The sequence below is a fragment of the Ixodes scapularis genome, unplaced genomic scaffold (assembly GCF_016920785.2).
Source record: "Ixodes scapularis isolate PalLabHiFi unplaced genomic scaffold, ASM1692078v2 PGA_scaffold9__187_contigs__length_104089568, whole genome shotgun sequence".
Lineage (NCBI taxonomy): Eukaryota > Metazoa > Arthropoda > Arachnida > Ixodida > Ixodidae > Ixodes > Ixodes scapularis.
This window is the reverse complement of record NW_024609884.1, coordinates 88,886,773-88,904,199: the sequence shown is the minus strand read 5'-3', so window position 1 is coordinate 88,904,199 and position 17,427 is coordinate 88,886,773. Positions and strand designations below refer to the sequence as shown.

The window sequence follows — 17,427 nt, the reverse complement described above, 5'->3', positions numbered from 1 at the left end:
AGTGCTACAAGGCAGTTGAGCTCGAATTTTTTTCACTAACCCCAAAGGGCTCCGCGACCATACCCTGGTCCCAGTGGCCATCAGGTAACATGGATGAATATAGGAGGACGCCACTAGCCCCAGCCGTTCCTGCACCAGCGAAAACAACAGCACAAATCCACTTACACAAACTGAGCCATCCGAATTATGGCATACTCCTTGCGGTACCTGGAGAGGTAGTCGGGCACATAGAAGGCGCAGAGGACCGAGATCACCAGAACAATGGTCACGAGGAAGACCACCAAACGGAAACGACGTTCGTGACGGCGAGATGCTGGTCTGGTCGCTTGAGGCACCGCAGGATGGAAAAGGGGTCGTCTGGAAGCTGCCACCGCTTTCACGGTGGAGCAGTTGGTACAAGAGAACAGTGCCTTGGGGGCACGCTCCTCTTTCAGGATTCGCAGTGAATAGTCGGGCGGCACCAAGAACCCCGGGACCAAGACGAAAATCCCGCCAGCCTCCTTCGCGTTGCTTGCCTGGCTGATCTGGCTCGCGAGTTGTTCCAGTTTCCTCTTACTGCCGTGGGGGTCTCCAGATGGCGTTGGCCAAGATACGGCCGGTGAAAATTGCGCTTTCAGCAGCTCCGGGGGCCACGGCATCTGGAATAGATGACCCGTCGGTTCGGTTGTAGCACCGCGGACCATGGATAACAGTTCCGACGGACACTCCGAAGACTGGTTAGCACACCTGGCGAGAAGTTTGTAGACGAACAACTCGTCGTCATTTGCAACCGTGTGGACGGGTGGCATACCCACCCTCGACAGTGGCATTGCTGTTGTCAACTGGTGCCCCGGGATCGGCTTAGCAATCGACTTTTGAGACACGCTCGTCAAATAACCGGCAACGAGTATTAGCCGGCTGGGCGAATCGGACCCTCGTGTTGAAAGGAGGCTGGGTTTTTGAACTCTCATGCCGAAGTAGCCCGCCGTAAAATTCGGACTATGGTTTTTATTCTTCTCTTTCCGTACGACGCTTTTCGCATTGATTATGTCCAGAAATTCCTTCAAACTTCGCGGTTCTGTGGTGCCTGCCGGCGAACGAGACGCGTAGCGAGGGGTGGCCTTTGCTGTATGATGGAAGGCAGTGAACACGTTGTACTCATTCTTCGTTTGCTTTTGGAACTGCCAGTCCCTCGCTGGTCCCCAATTAGAGCGTGGATATTGGATAGCTTGCCGCCCTAAATCTCCTGCGCCATCGCTTTCGGAGAGCCTCGATGATTCGTCCGCCACATCGAGCGGTGCCTTTTGTGGGACCTGGTCATTTGGATCCGTCTCTTCCTCAGACCGGCTCGGAGTTTCTAATTGTTGTCTGCGCCCCAAGATATCTCGAACGTAAATGTGCCACGCATCATTCAGCCTACCAGGACCGCGGCCAAAGTTACTTTCAAACCCAAATGAGGGGAGATCGTCATCAGAGAATTCTGGCGAGTTCCTCAATATCCTTTGTGGGGACAACCTTCGCACAGAGGAGGAGGGGACGTCTGGGCTCTCATACGAGGACTTGCCGAGACCTAGCCACTGACGGCCTCTCGCCGCCGGTCGAATTTCTCTCGGTATCTTGAAAGAGTCGCCAGCGGACGTAGGGTCAAAAAGGTTGTTCAGTCTGTCGTTCACAAGGCCTTTCCATGCCTCATGCACCGCTGCGGTTTCTGGAGCTTTATCTGCTTGCCGATGCGTGTCGTTGTTGCGCGGCTTCAGTTGCAGTAGAATCTTACGCAGGTACTCTTTCCAGTGACGACCGTGGGCTTCGTCGTCATCATCACTCACCGACTGTTCCCCTTCTAACTCTTGGGTCGTGTCGTGATTTGATTCGTCGGATTTTACACTCAACTCCCGCCGGGTCGCCCCTAAGGTCGGTGAAAAGCGACCGACGTCTGGTACACGCCCAGACCTCCTTAGAGTGGCCAATTCGAGCTGGTGCGACTTGTCATCCGACGGCAAGCTGCCTGCCTTGGAAGCGACTACCATAGACCCTGCTTGCAAGGAGCCCTCCTGAAGTTCTGAAACGTTGAACGGCCCAAGCGCGTCCCTTGACGGGTGCGACTCGTCGTTGAACGTCGTCCGGCTCCAGTGAAAACTAATCCCGAAGGCGCTCGACGCGTTCTTCATCCACGGACAGCTCACGAAACGTACCACGATCAACCAATGTACAAGGCGCCAGCAATCACCCATGCAGGCTCTAAGCCAATCTTGTTTAGTCGCCCTTTCCGATCTGCAATGTGAGGAGGGAAATGAGGATGAGCAAAGCGAAGGCATCCGACGGCCGTTTACCTAAAGGGGAAACCATCTGCCCAAACAGGGGCCACATTACCTTTCTCCCCCTTCGCGCCCCACCAAATTCCTGCGACCTAGAATTGCGGAGAGGGCATTTTCAAAACTACCTTGCTTTCGTGACCTTATCACACTGCGCACATGATTAGTGCCATTCACGATACCTGATCCAAAATTATTATTTGTCTCTGGTGACGCGTATTGCTAAACGTCCTTGCTCTCGAATAATTCCAGGCCAGCTGGTAGCACGAGTAACGGTAGGAACGTGACCGCTGCGGGAGAAGTGCCCTAGCCATGCGGCATTTGCAAAAAGTAGTCTTCTTTTTTTAAATCGTGCACGTCTCCGGACACGAAGCTCACGCCGAGGTGGGCCCGAATACCGGGGTGTTTGGCAGAAAACACGAGCGTGTTTTTCTCACGGTAAAACAAAACTACGCTGCGCATCTCTGAACGTTCTGTCTTCATCCAGATGTAGTGCTAAGGGTTGGGACCATACGCCGAGGTTTCAGAATTTACCGTTTTCTGACTCACAAGTTGTAAGAGATTTGCCAAAACTCAACGAGAAAACGGCAACCAATTAACGAAGCTCAAAAATACACGAAGACGGAAGGCGTCAGCAACCAGGAACTGGCTCCATTTTCCCATTAAAAATTTCCGAAAATCCCTTATAGCTTTCAAGTCAGATAACGGCAAGTTCTGAAACATCGGTACCTGATACCAACCGTTAGCGCTACATTCGGTCGAAGATTGACATTCGGCGATGCGCAGACCCGAAGGCGTAGCCGCGCCTTCGGGACCAGCCCGAAAGCGCAATTACGAATGTGCTCCAGATTTTCTTCTCTGCAAACGATAGTGTTTTCGGCGACATACCGGTTAAGAGTGAGCAGTCCAGGGGACGTGCGACCGTACCTGGAAAACGGCGCGCTACTGTCAGACGAGGGCCCGCTTCAAGCAGCCCTCGGCAGGTCCTCGACATTGAAAGGACAGCTTGACCATGGAAACGTGGGTTCGAGGAGTGCGTGCCCACGCAGTCCCGGCCAAATGCCAGCGGCCCGCGAGAGCGCATCGTGCACGTGCAGGAACTCCCGCAATAGACGATTGCAAGCAGGGCCGCCGCTATGTCTCTGCTCAGAAAGGGAAACACCGTGCAATTTCAAGCTTGCCAAAGATATATGATCACGCGCACGCTGCACGTGCTTGCACGCATGAGGCACCAGTCGGGGTGCCATGCTTGCAATTGTCTATAGGTGGTATTCACTGAGCCTGCAGGTTCGATTTTGCCAGGGAGCGCCACCGTCGATCCGCCATCTTCGAGGTCGCGGTTTGACTGGCGTGGTATACGCGGTCGTCCGTTGGTAGCGTGTGCTAATTTCATATCGTCGAAGAAGCTTCGTTGATCAGAAGAGAGAAAAAAGTTTATCTTAGGGGCGGGCCGTTTTAATTTCCTTGCTGCCGCCGAGTACCGTAAGTAAAGACTGAGCCGCATGTAAGGTCATTGGCTGGCGTCCTCTCGACCAGAGGCGAAGAATTTCGCGGGTCCGAACGCTGTGCCATCTGCTCACCGGGTCACTTCCTGGCAACAGACTGTCCGCCCTCGTACGTGTCAGCAAAAGGACCGGGCAGCCTCAACCACTCCGTGGCAGGACTCTGCGACACAGCGAATCATTGTTGCCTGCGGCTATCAGGGACTTTTTGACCATGCCATTGGCTGCCCGTAGTCCTCTGCCCAAGGAGCCTGAGGAGTCCCAGGCTCTCTGTAGAGTCTTCGCAGGACAAATGTCTTTGAGCCAGGGTTAGGCGCCGCTCACACACTTGCAGTGGAGTGGGACGGAGGGGCCGGGCCTTTTTGGGCCTCTTGCGACGTCTTGGGACCGGACGCACTGCTGCGGAGCTGGTCCTAGAACGTCGCGGGGGGCTTGGGGGCCGGTCTTGCCCCTCTCCGTCCTACTCGGTTGCGGGTGTGAACTGCGCTCTAATCTAAACTGGCGCAAACTTTCAGCTTTCTCACCCTGCATTTAGCTTCATTGTCATTATTTTATTTCCTTGTCGCATCTTATTTTAGTTTTGTGGACGTCATTTTGTGACTCTTATGTGCACGGCGGCAGGCAAGCAGGCGCACAGGCGTAAGGGTTTTAACCTCTGTGCTTCGCCTTGCACGCTGCCGTGTACGTGCCCTGATCTGTGCAAAATAAATCAAATAAATCAAATCAAGCAATTGGGCGAGCGACGAGACGAGACGTGCGAAGGCGACAGCGACGACGACCCGCTTCGCTGTCGCTCGGTCCGTCGCGCGACGGGGCAAACCGCATGGAAGCGACGGGAGCAAGCGACCAAGGTGATGACTCTGATGAGCGACGATTTCTAGAAATTTAAAAACCGAGCGACGCCACGAGCGACCGTGAGAACTCCGTCGCTGTCGCCGTCGTTCGGCTCGTCGCTCGCTAAATCGCTTACATGCGGTTCACCCTTACTGTCGCTCGTCGCGTAGCCCGGTTTTGCGATTTCTAACTTAGCTCATCTCCTTGGTCGTTTGCTCCCGTCGCTTTCATGCGGTTTGCCTCGTCGCGCGAGTGACCGAGCGACAGCGAAGCGGGTCGCCGTCGCTTGTCTCGTCGCTCGCCAGATCGCTTACATGCGGTTTTTAAATCGTTTGGGCTAATGAAAAATGCGACGCATTTTTCATTAGTCGCGCACTCGTTGAGCCGCACGGTATGTTCTGCACAGGAACGAACACCGAAGGCACGACGTACGACACGGAGGCGACGGAGAAACACGGTTAGACGGCCATAGTGCAGAAAATCCGCTAGAGAAAAAACAATAACAAAGAAACTAGCAAAACAAAACAAAGAGAAATTACACCATGCTATAAAAGCACCAAAGTACAAAAATCACAGTTCTTGCAAAAGAGCTACCGCCGTGGGTACGGCGCGCGACACGGAGCGCTGCATTGAGCTGATGGAGCAGCGCGGCCGCGGTGGACAAGTCCGATAGCGACAAAAACGCACACAAAATATTCCTACGGCGCTTCGAAAGCACCAAAGTATAGGAATAACCCATAGTTTCGGTCAAAAAGACCCTTTAAAGTTGTAAAATGCTGCTAAACCACGCTGAAAGGTCCGGCCAGACGCATAAAAAGAGACCTCAAAGATGGCGACCCTAGCGAGTGACGTCAAGTGAATGTCACCTATAGACCTTTTCGCCATCCGTCGCTTGGCCGCTGCCATCTTGGAATCACGTGACGCGGTGGCTTCAAATCGCCGTACCTCTCTCCCCTCCGTGCCCTGGCGAAAGCGTTGTCAAATATACTTTAGTAAAGTATTTGGCGTTGTAACCGTGTTTTTCGTCGCGTTTTACCGCGCTTTTTCTTTTTTTTTTTTTTTGCCTAGCTTCGTGAAGTGTCGTTTGATACTTATTTTTACTGCCTAACTGCATGCCATCATTATAGCACGTTTTGTCTATTTGCAGTGTCGGCGTACCGGATACGTGCGAGGAAAGGAATCAGCGTTAGCACTGGCGCACGTTGAGTATGTATATGACTCTAAAGGCTCGTTCACACAGACCCGTTTTCTTCCGTTACGTTAGAAAAAGTCACCGGGGAATCTGTGCTTCGTATTAAGCGTGGCTACCAATTCAAGGAGATAGCCTGGCACGCGACATTCGAGACACAAATGTTACGGTGACGACGAGCTAGGACGGCGAGTTAGCGTGGCAGCCAAGGACACAAGGCTCGTCGTAACGTAACGTAAGGAGTTGAGCTCGGTTCAACTTTTCACACAGCACCGTTTTCTTAGGTTACGTCTAAGTCACCGAAACATTCGATTCTCGAAAGTCGCGTGCCAGGCTATCTCCTTGAATTGGTAGCCACGCTTAATACGAACCACAGATTTCACGGTGACTTTTCGTAACGTAAGAAAGCGGGTCTGTGTGAACGAGCCTTGAAGGCTCTTTCACACCGCCCCATTTTCTTGCGTTAAGTTACGTTACGCATAAGTCACCGAAACATTCGTGTCTCGAATGTCGCGTGTCATGCTTTCTCCGTGAACTGGTGGCCTCACAGGTCCCGTTGACTTCAACGTGATATTTCGTAAGTTCACATGGGTCCCCATCATTTCGTCGAAACTCGTTTCCTGGAATTACATTTCGTGGACATAACTTTTCATGGACCCAGGTTTCGTCGACAGTCGTTTCATCGACACTCGTCACGCGAATTCCACGCTGTGGGGATATTTCGTTACGCGTGCATCACTGAGGTGCGCGTGAACCTTCCCCCTTCCCTTCCCCTTCCTTCCTCCTCCTCCCCCCCCCCCCCCCTTCTTCCCTCTTCCGCCTGCATCCACGCTGCTTCGCGGCGACTGTATGCGGCGGCTCATTACAAAAATGTTAATTTTCCTTTAACATTATTCCTGACACACCGCTAAGCGGTGTGTCAAGAATAATGCAACAATAATGAGAGAACAGTAATGTACAATAATCAGACACGCCGCTTAGCGGCGTGTCTCATGCAGCTATAGCTTATCACAGAAAAAGGCTAATCTGAGCTGTCGATGAAACGATTTTTCGATGAAACAATCTGTCAATGAAACGAAACATCGCGTGTCGATGAAACGATCTGTCAATGACGAAAATACTCCCTGGAGAAGGGGAACAAACGTCGTTCGATGAACTGGCTGCCACCGTCGGAGCACGACCAACCGTTGTGATCGGGTAATTCGACCGGACGCGGGTTGGTGAAGATTCGAAAAACACGGAAGAATAAAACATGTAGGGACGAATACAGCGCAGTTCTTTGTTGACATGGAATGTAAGATCAAACACATTATTCCGTCGGATCAAATGTTTTTGTTGAATTAGGCTTGGCCCGCAAATCAGTCGGTAGGTTTTTCTGGCGGGCTTTCAGCTTTCTGCGATGCGTGTTTTATTCCTGAGCGCGGGCTCGAACGATATGGCAGCGGCGCCAAATGAATTTTGAAAACGAAGAAACAGCTCGGATGCCTGGAACGATCACAGGAAAACGCAAACCATTCACTTTTTGTTCCTAGAGGCGACGACAACGACGACGGTTTGCAAGACACGATTCAAATCGACGACACTCAATTCGGTAACGATATCCGAGTAATGGACACAACGACCTGTGCTTGCCGTTCCTAGTAACTACAGAAATACGACATAGTCTGGTCGACACGATATCGAACAAAGGCGGCCGAAAAACCCAGTCGGTAACGCCAAAAACGTGCTTTAAAAACAAATTGTACTAAGGATTACAGCAAGCGTTTATTGGCTGTGAAAACTGGCAGCTATTTGACGTCAGCGAAGTAAAAATGACAATCTTTTTTTTGCGACAAACATACATAAAAAATCAACAAAAACAAGCAAGACAAAAGTGGCGTTATTACGGGACGTCCTATTTGTGACGTCACTTCTGGTGACGTTGTGTCACGTGAAATTTGCATTATTTCTGCTCCGAATCGCTCGTTCGCATATCGTCCATTGCCAGAGGCCAGAACGCATGGTCTCCCTCAGAACTCTCCTACCATTTTCTTTCTCTTTGTGCAAAACCTAGTATCCCCCCCCCCCCCCCCCCCCCCCCCCCAACACACACACTCAGGCTGACAGTCACTACAGTCTACAACATGTTTAGCCATTTCCGAGTTCTGAGCCTTACCTTCTATTGTCCTTTTATGTTCTAAGAGCCTTTCATTGAAACAGCGACCAGTTTGCCCAAAAAGGACAAACCACACCGCAACGGAATGTGGGTTTCTATATTTTTTTCTGGCACCCCCGAGGACCACCCGAAAAGGGGGATAACCTTTCTAATTTGTGCTCAGCTTTGAAAACTAAATTTACACCGAACCTCTTTTCCAGTGATATAAAGTTACGAGAGGTCCCATGGTAGTAAGGCACACACACAACGTTCTTCACAACCGGTTTTTCCACAGAAGCCGGATTAAACCTCCCTAACACCTTGAGCACAACTCTAACAATTACATTCTGGTGTAATTGTTAGAGTGGTTGTAAACAAAAATGGAGCTTGGCAGAAAGTGTTGTCGGTTTTTATCCAGAAATGCCTGACAGGAGTGGGGCTCAACAGTCCATTGTCTCTCAAAAACTCTGCGCAATTGATTGAAATATTGAATCCGCATCATGGAGAAAGTGTGCTATGACAACGTTAGACATCAAGGACTTATAATACTCCACGGATAAGTCGGAACAGTCAATAAGGGTCAGGAGGTGGTGTGATGATAACCTAGTGAAGTTCCCGTCTGCCTCTAAAAATTATTGTAGTTTTTTTTTTTTTTTTTTTTTTTTTTTTTTTTTTTTTTTTTTAGCATTTTGGAGTTTTATTTAGAGTCCACTGTTGTAGACTTTGGGGGTTCTTTTTTTTATTAAAAAAGAGGGAGTGTGTACCTGGTCGTAAATTGCTCCAGTGTTGGCCGAGATTTTTTTTAAACGAGATGTATGTTCACGTTGACACGGTTGTGCGGTCCTTGCCGAGTGGATTTGTCTTTGTCCGTCGCTGGCGACATTTTGATTTGTGCGTTTTGAGGGAGGGTTCGTAGAGACGGTTAAGAAGTTTATAGTAGACAAACGCCAGGATTTGACGTTCACGGAGGAAATTACCATTCAGGGCAAAATTCAGTACTTAGACCCCCTGTTGCACACGGAAAAGGGCCGTTGCTGGAGGTACGGCAAGGAATAAGCAAAGCCTCTGTTGGCAGCTGACAGCATTCACTCGGAGATAGCTCAGAGGTGTGTAATTGAGTCTGTGATGGATATAACGCTTGAAAAAAATCATGTGTGCACCAGGGACTCAAACCGTAACCGAAACCGAAAACCCTTAAGGAACGAAATTTTTCCAATAACCGTAACCGGAACGAAACCGTTATTTGGAATTTATAAAGACCGTAACCGTAACCGTAAATGATTTACCGGTAACCGGTTTTAACCGATATTAACCGAAAAATTTGAAATATTAGTTTTTTTCAAGTATGACCTCGAGGAGGGATTTTAAAATGTCATTGCCATTTGACAGAATTACTGTTAGCGAGTGGCGCATCTGGTAATACATTTCCGTTCAATCTAACTTTAGAATTAAGAATACTTAGTTGGAATCAGTGGTCGAGCTTATAATAAAAAAAAGTATGTTTCTAAATCTGCCACACTCTAGCTTACATCGCTAATGTATTCAGTACGTGTCGCCTCCATGGTATTAGCTAATAAGTTAGAATTCTTAGATGCCCACCCCTATCAAAACAACCGATGTTCCTAACATGCATTAGCCAGTATGAGAAACGAGGTAAATTGACTATAATGCAAAGCTGGCGGAGAAGAAAACCTGGTATTAATTTAGTTTAAACGTGTCGCGAGTGAGGATTTTGGAACAACAGAGAAAAAAAAAAATGTCAGTGGTTGGACATTGGCATTTTGTGTGATCTATATATACAGTCAAACCCGTATATAACGAACAGCAGGAAACGCTGCGATGAGTTCGATATAGCAAGTAGCTCGATATAGCAAAAACCATTTACATCGAACTTCCGCGGTGAATTCGATGTAAGGCAAAGAGCTTCTCTTTCTTTCTCATCTCGTCAGTTCCGCCTTGTAACACGGCGCTGTAAAGATTTCTTTTTTTTCTTTTTTTTTTTGCATGCATGCAGAGTTTGTATGCTTTGGGATGAAAAGATTTTTTTTCTACGCGTGCGTGCAGAGTGCATTTTTTTTTTTAGCTTCTCCCCTTCTAAATCGCTGATTTGCTCAATTTTGTTCGCAACTTGAGCGTTTGAAATTTTCTTTCGATCGTTACTTGCAAATAAAAGGAACACGTTACTATCCTACGTTGCCTCAAAATAAAAGGAACCCGTTACAGATAAAAAGTAACAAACGTTACTCTCGCGTTACTTTTTATTTATAAATTGACGGTAACAGTGTTGCTGTTGTTTTGTTTTGTACGGCAGCGCTTTTCGACACTGGGATAAAGGGCGTGGGCGTTGGTGTTTTTATGAAGTGGGACTTTTTGCAAGGGTAAAAGACAAGCAAAATTTTGAAGGTATAGATGGAATGTAGTGCAATAATTAATGACTTCAGCTGAAAGGAGCGGCGCAATGATATTCAATTGGAATGTTTTTCACTTTACACGAGCTTACTGGCACTAGTGGGACTGAAGGATACTCGCACGCTACGCCACTGGCCAAAAAACTCCTTTGTTGCGGTGTAATTTCAAGGACAAAAGCGCACATTTTCATTCAATCTCTCCTTTGCAAACTTTGATGACGTAACGTGGGGATCGGAGTACACCCCAATGACGATATTTGAATGCGGTTCATAGATTGAACCCGAGCATTGCGTTGCCACTCGATTTGAGCTCGTGATAATTACTAGCTCGATAAGCATTCGGGTAGGGGGCCCGTGTCCAATCGCTGCAACGACGGCAACAGCCGAACCATAACAATGTCTGGAACTCAGCGCGTGTCCTGTGCTTTGTCAACCCCAGCGCGTGGCTATGATCAACATTGGCGGCATATGATCAGCTCCTGATCACGTGGCCGCTTGTTCTGGCTGCGAGTTGAGGGGGTGAACGCTGCTCGTCTTTCATTTTTTTCTGGGACTTCTATTGCGTGGGGTGAAAAACGAACACGTGTTTTTTAGGTCATTAACGTCAGGGATCCGTTTTAAGCGGTATTTGCGCAGCCGAAGCTACCAGGTAATGGGACCAATCAAGCAGCGTCAAAAGAGCGCCACTGGGCCTTTCTTGTTTCTAATTGGTTCAGTGATGATAGAACAAGCACACAAACATGATAAACACCTTGATGGTGCCCTTTTCACGCTGTCTGATTGGTCCCATCGGCTCGTAGCGTGGCCTGCGTCTGGACGTAAGGGAAAACAAAGTAGGAAAGCACAAACAAAAAAAAAAAAAAAAAAACAACCTTTTTTCAGGTTATGGAAATAATATGTAACGAGTAACGTAACTACGCTACGCGTTATTGGAAATAAGTTTCGTAAGTACGTCCCCCGATACTGTCTTGAAAACGTAATGAGTACGTTACTACCAGGGATGGGCAAAATACATGCAAATATGTATCGAAATACAAATACAAAATACTTCGTCAAAAAGTATTTAATTACAAATCTAATTACATTTCCGAAAAAGCATTTAAATACAAGATACAAATACAACCGAATGTATTTGATCTCCTCCAAATACATTCCTCAAAATTTGCGTCAGCGACTTCAGGGCACCTGCAACGGGTTTCTGGGTATCTCATTTTAATTTTGGATCGCACACTCGGGAGTTAGTGTGCGAGGCTCTAGTAACGTAATAGAAATATAATCACAAAAAAATTTAATCAACTTGGGCGTAATAGGTGGAAAAAGTTTGTGGGCACCCTGGCGGCTCCCAAGCCAAGTTGCCCGACTGCGAGGCTCAAGCCGAACTTTTCCCGCGTGGCGGCGACGTCACGCCAGCCACGCGCACATCGGATGCGCCGCCCTGATAAGGCAGATCAGAGGCGGCGCACGCAGAGTCGCTGCATGGACTGCGGCAGCGCCGGTTGCAATGTTAATCGTCTTGTCCATGTCCAATTAAATGTATTTTCTTGTTGTTGAAACCGTTGGCTCCGTGTTATTCCTCGGGTCGGGTATGCAGCAAGGCAAACCGACCACAAGTTCAGAGCTTCAAGCAGCTTTTTTTTGTCGATTACATTTTGGCATAGACCAACAAAGAGCCGAGACGACCAAGACGCGCAGCACTAGCTAGAGAATTTTTTTATTGTTGCAACTCGCACCAGTTACAAAAATCTGGACGACCCGCGCATTTAGAATGTTCCAGGCAAAATGTGGAGGGAAATCAGGCTGGAAAGCATCACAAGTTGTCACAGGCGTTTATTTAGCCAGTCTGCCTGTGAACGTCGATTCCGTCACTATTCTTGCCCTGGACTAGCACCGTAATCACAAAATCACTAAACGCTTGTGCTTGACTGAGAGACACTGCATTCGGTGCAAAACGTAGTTTTCTTCCTCCTCTGGACAGTGACACTAAATTTCAGGGATGTATTTTCGCCCACAAAATTGTATTTAATTACAATGGTATTTGAAATACCTACGTTTTAGTATTTAAATACACAGGTCAAATACATTACCCAATTTGTAATTAAATACAACTGGAAAATACACAAAGTATTTAAAATACGTATTTCAAATACTTGTATTTGAAATACTGCCCATCCCTGGTTACTACGTTACAGAAAAACGTAACGCGTTGCCGCCAACACTGGTAGCGAGCAACCGACGAGCGCTTGGCCGGAGCTTTGTGCGCGAACACCGCGTAGGAACAAAACCTGGATGGCCTCAATCAGAAGACGACGGCTTCCCTGCGCATAAGCAAGCCTCGGGACGGAGATTGAAATGGAAGCCACACTTGGCCTCCAAGGAAGTGCTTGTCGCACAAACGGTCGTCCGCGCGAGGCGACCATTATTTTCGATTTACGGATATTATTCACCTTCTGCGCCTTTCAGAGTCAGCCGGGAACTTGTGGAAACTTACTCCGCTACTTTTGTTGCAGGTTTCGGTGCAATTACCGCGGCTACAAAGCTTTGCGGCGTGCCGAAACACTATGACGCCCATACAAAACGCGCGTCCTTCTGCCCACACCACCCGGCTCCGGCGCGATCGCAGCGCCGCCGCAGCTCCGTGACGTCAAGCCCGCGTATCGGTCTGGTCATTTTGGCATTTTGTTTTAGTCAATATACTACACGAAAAAAAAAAAAAAAAAAAAAAAAAAAAAAAAAAAAAAATATATATATATATATATATATATATATATATGTCCTCGCTTAAATATGTCGCTCCCCGAAGTATGTTGAAGGGGCGCAGTAAGAATTTGATTCAAAATCCTTTTAAAGGCGCGCGACCGTCTTGCTAAAATATCTTCCTTGGATGCAATTATTTAGACAAATAAATTTTGCCAATCGATCGTCCATCTGTTTCAATACAGGACATGCTCGGCTCTGTATATAACCCTAGGCAAACTTAAATCACGGACTGTGCGGTCTCTAGATAATTTTGCTTCGTCTATGTGAATAAACAACTGTTGCCTCCTTTCATACCCGGTATTCTGCAAGAATCGCTGCGGTCAAAAAAAAAAGGTGCTGTTTTTCGTTAGAAAGATCACTCGCAAAAACGTCCTACGCGCTCGTTTCATGAATAAACCGTTTTTAATCGGCATAGATGCGCACTAACAGAGCCACTCCGTGCTTTGACATAGCGCGTCGTCTGCTCGCGTCCTACCAGCTCCGTCACAGGAGGGCGCCCGCGAGGTGGCACCACCTAAACATCTCGTCGGCAGGCATTCAAGTGGCCGGGACACGTGTAGCTTCTGTAACTGTCTAGAGAAACGCGAAACGTGGTTAGCGTTCGGCGCATGCGCAGTGGCGACGACGCTATTTTTTGCGTACGCAAAGCTTTAGCGTGCGCTATTTAAAACTGGCTATTTTTTATCGACTATTCATTTGTAATTTATGGAGAGCGCGTGCAGAGAGCATCGGGTACTACAAAATTCGAGCAGGTGTTAATGAACATTACAGTCACAGCGATAGCTGCGACCACTGATCTCTATGTCTACTTGCTGGATCGCGTTTGCCCGCTCCGCAAATGCGGCCACAGGTGGCCATCTTCTTGGTAGAGTTATATTACATCTAGCCAATGTACAGCTGGTGCAGCCACTATCATCCATCCATGGTGGACAGCGTTTAACCTGCCACAGTTGTGGCAGGTTAAATCTTTAAACCTGCCACACTTGTGAGCTTGTGATGGTAATGTGGTCATTATTTGTCAGTTTTATACCCACCGAAGAGTTTTTTTTTTCCTATCTTTTGTGTGTTTCTTAGCTAAGTGAGGTGCTCGGATATTCCTATACTTTTTTTTTTTTTTGCAGTAATAATTTTTAAGACATAAATGACTCCAGTTTAGCTCGTTCGTCAGGGGTGGACTAAAAGGGGGACGCACCCCTCTAAGCCTCCCAAAAGCAACTTGTTTTTGTGGAAAACGGGGACATGCACTTCTTGGAACATTTTTTTTAGTGAAATGGAAAATATTAGGTCAACAAAATAGATCTGAGCAATATGCTTCCCCTGTGACGTCGCATCCGTACATGACTTCAAATCTCTCTGCAGACCCCCAATCCTCTCACCCCGCAAGCCTGACCCATAAATTCACCCTTACAGTTTGCATGTTTCCACTCTGAGACAGACAAGTGATGGAGCATGTCTAAGTGACAATGGAATGCTGTATGCTTGAAATGCGTTAAAAGTTGAGAGCAAAAAAAAAAAGTATAAGATTTTGATTTTTGCATGGTTTCTCTGCCCAGCATGTTAGAATAATTGGTGGGTCCAACGTGCATTATAACATTTGTGGGCGACTGTTTTTTTCCGTCTCCAGGGGAAAAAGGCTAGACAGGAACAGTGTCCAGGAAATCAAGGCTCACCCCTTTCTTTCAAAACGATCTGTGGACCTTCGAGAACATTCGCGATGGTAAGCTTCTTTGAATTTGTTGCATTCGCGGTGTACCCGAAACTTCCCAAGCTCCCCCAACTAGAGCGCGACGCCAGCGCAAAAGGATCGGACTTCAAAATTAATTCTTACACACAGCATTTTGAGATGGTGCTATCTCTTATTCACCTATATTCATCATTCATGCCAATTATAAATGGAATATAGGTGTCTACATGGAACCTTTTTTTCAAAGTCCTTCCTCAACATTAAATTTACATGACAAACTGCAACTTGAACATAAAACTCTTTAATTTTTTTTTGTTCCAGCACGACACATTGTGTTCAGTTTTTCTTTTTTGTTTTCATGTCCACCGGCTTTAGGTGAGCCTGGGTGCCACAAGCCTACAGACTGGATAAACTGCTGTGCCAGTGTTGACGTACGTAAAGGGGAGGTCCGGTGTCGATTTGACTGTTTTCAACTAAACATATTTTCTGAGAGTGCAAAAAACTGAGCCTAGAGCAGCAAGTAAATTTTCCCAAAACTCTTTTAATAATTATTAATTGTAAAGATGCGATAACACCGATACCGAAACTAACCTGCAAATTTATTGGTTCGCCATCTTGTTGCGACGTCAGATGTAGCAAAATCCCGAGAGATAGCCTACCCCTATTTTTGGCTTGATTTGCTACATTTTTTTAAACACCGAAAAACAGCCCACTCCTAGTAATAGTAGTGTTTGGATCAATGATGGCCTTGGCGTAAATGCGGCTAGCTAGCTATGGCAGGATATAATTGCGAACGTTGCTGACTGGGAAGTACAGTCATCTTTGCTTCCCCTCGCACCCATAAGAAGCTTGGAAGGGACACGACCTAAAAATATAAGTATTTTAACTGTTCTTGATTGTACACCGAAAGTTAGCCCACACCATATTTTAACCCGATTTGCTTTTGATGCAAGGTGGGCTATCTCTCGGGATTTTGTATAAATATCAGCACGTGGGCAGCTTGGACCTGTTTCATCCAGCGTCGGAAGCAGTCAAAAGGCTGTCGCGATCATCCGTGGGAAATAATGGACTACGATTCATCGAGCTTGTCCGAGTTGAGCAATGGTCAGCAGATATTATAAGATTTTCAGCACAAAATTTGAGACGAATTGCCGTTCGCATTTAATCCGCCGGCATCGCCTCCGAGGAGATTGCCCGTGGCGGCTGCATTCGCGATCAGCCGACATACGGACCTAGATGCCGATTCAGAAGCAGAATGGCATGGAAGGTTTTGTTTGGTAGCACGGCGCAAACTGTTTCCTAGCACGACGACAACGCTAGGAGCTAGTATTCGCTTCGAACAGCACGGACCCACTTCCGTTGCAGACACTTCACGGTCAAAAACCGATGAGATGTCACTCTGTGTCATTTGTTTGTGGTGTTATTTCACCCCACAGTACATCCCCAATTACCCCCACCCTCCATTGCCTGCCGCAAACAGCCTAAACCAGACGCAATTGGCAAAACCCAAGACGCTCACTGTCGCTACAATGCCCATCGTCGTGGACGAGGGGGCGTAGTCTCCTCTCAGTTACAATAACTGACGTCGCGAGCGCCCCTGCTGGTTGTTGCCAGGAGAGTGGCAGCCAGGGATTCGGAGGCTTAAACTTGAAACTTAGTTTTCTCAAAAGAAAACAATTATTTTTACGAGATGTTTGTAGACATACTCAGAGGTTGATAATAAGTGCGTGGGGAAAATTCTATAAAAATCAATGACCATCAGTGCCTCGCCGGAGGGCGGCGGCTGGAGCGGCTAGAGCAGCTGAAGCAGCCAAGCCATGAGGAGAGGCTTCGGTGCTGCTATCGCTCTGTCTAATGCAAATGAGCGGAGTGGCCAGCATTCCTCCTGGTAGGCTCACCGCCGAATTCACAAACCCCTCCACTTCCTCAAAGAAGGCGCTAGGGCAGGCGCTGGCCAATCGCGAGGATGGATAAGCAGTCAAAAGCGCCTATCTGCCGTCGCGATTGGCCAGTGCCCGCCCTCGCGCCTTTTCTGAGGAAGTGGAGGGGCGCCTCAATTGGAGCGAGGTTTGTGAATTCGGCGGTAAGTTTCTGGGAGGATAGAGTGATGTCTGGGACACGCAGGGTCCGGATGCAAGTTCCTTCCCCTCTTCTCCAACTGCTTGGGTTACGCTCTTGCCCTTGCCCCCCCCCCCCCCCCCCCCCCCGACACACACACACACAAACAAACACACACACACACACACACACATACACAAGCGCGCGCGCGCGCACGCACGTACGCGCACTCACGCACACACACTTTTGGTAAGGGCTGTCACATGCTTCGCCTCCGTCACTGATTGGCCCAAGGAGGCTGTAGCGTTCGCTCTTTGCCAAGCCACGGTGAAACGGAGTATAACCGGCTCCGTTTTAGAGTGTCCAACATCTTCACCCATTTTATTATGCACCAAAGAAGAAAGGTGCGAGAAACCGGCGATGTGCTGAGCGAGGTGCACAACCGATCGTGACCTGATCAGTTGTATTTTCGAGGGCTGGGGCCCCAGGGTTTGTAAATAAGGAGCAGCACCGTAAGTGTCACAATACCAGGGGTGGAAGCAAGCTTGAGCCTTTTGGGGCAGGTCTGAA

At 48.0% G+C, this 17,427-nt stretch overlaps 1 long non-coding RNA gene across 1 annotated transcript; it reads left to right on the top strand.

Moving 5' to 3' along the window:
• Positions 1 to 5,781: 5,781 nt before the first annotated feature.
• LOC121833699 lies at positions 5,782 to 15,289 on the top strand. The gene is made up of 3 exons (XR_006076788.1): positions 5,782 to 5,833; positions 14,740 to 14,832; positions 15,175 to 15,289. It is a non-coding gene; the product is annotated as an uncharacterized LOC121833699 (long non-coding RNA).
• The last annotated feature ends 2,138 nt before the right edge of the window (positions 15,290 to 17,427 follow it).